Source organism: Alligator sinensis, unplaced genomic scaffold (genome assembly GCF_000455745.1).
Source record: "Alligator sinensis unplaced genomic scaffold, ASM45574v1 scaffold446_1, whole genome shotgun sequence".
Classification (NCBI taxonomy): Eukaryota; Metazoa; Chordata; order Crocodylia; family Alligatoridae; genus Alligator; species Alligator sinensis.
In genome coordinates, this window is record NW_005843090.1 from 384,760 (window position 1) to 385,379 (window position 620).

Sequence of the window (620 nt, forward strand, 5' to 3'; positions counted from 1 at the left end):
GAACGTGCCGTGGAGGCTGGCCGGACCCGCCCGCAGCCCCATGGCAGGTGCAGAGGGAACCTGCGCACACCTGGTTTGGCTCCTCTAGTCTTCTGTTTGCCCAGGGCCATAGTATAACTTAATTCTTAAGTTGTACACTGGGGAATTAGCTCAGATGGTAGAGCGCTCGCTTAGCATGCGAGAGGTAGCGGGATCGATGCCTGCATTCTCCACTTCGTGTTCCCTTTTGTCCAGATATACCTGTGCTGTGGCCGAGACGGAGGCTGGGTGAAAGGCAGGGTGCTGTGGGCCTGGCAGGCACGAGGCAGTCCAGGCAAAGAGGAGTGCTGGGCTGCGGCAATGGGAACGGGGCAGCAGCCTGCGGTGCGTGCAGGCACAAAGAGTTTAACACATGGATCCGCGGGGCCTGGGCCCAGGGCTCCCTGCCCATCAGAGGCTCCCTGAACCACATGAGTAGCAGGGCCCAGGTGGGCATCCTGGCCATGGGCATCCAGGGTGGGCAGCGTGCTCCTCCTCCCCTCCGGCCAGACAAGGGCAGGGGTGAGGTGTGGGCGCCGGGCTCTCTGCAGGCGGCAGTGGCCTCCCCTGGCCGGCTGGTCCCCGGGGACCCACCGGGCACC

General features: G+C 64.2%; 1 non-coding gene across 1 annotated transcript; it reads left to right on the forward strand.

The window, feature by feature from the left end:
• The first annotated feature begins 139 nt into the window (after positions 1 to 139).
• TRNAA-AGC lies at positions 140 to 212 on the forward strand. Its single transcript has one exon. It is a non-coding gene; the product is annotated as a tRNA-Ala (tRNA).
• Positions 213 to 620: the final 408 nt, after the last annotated feature.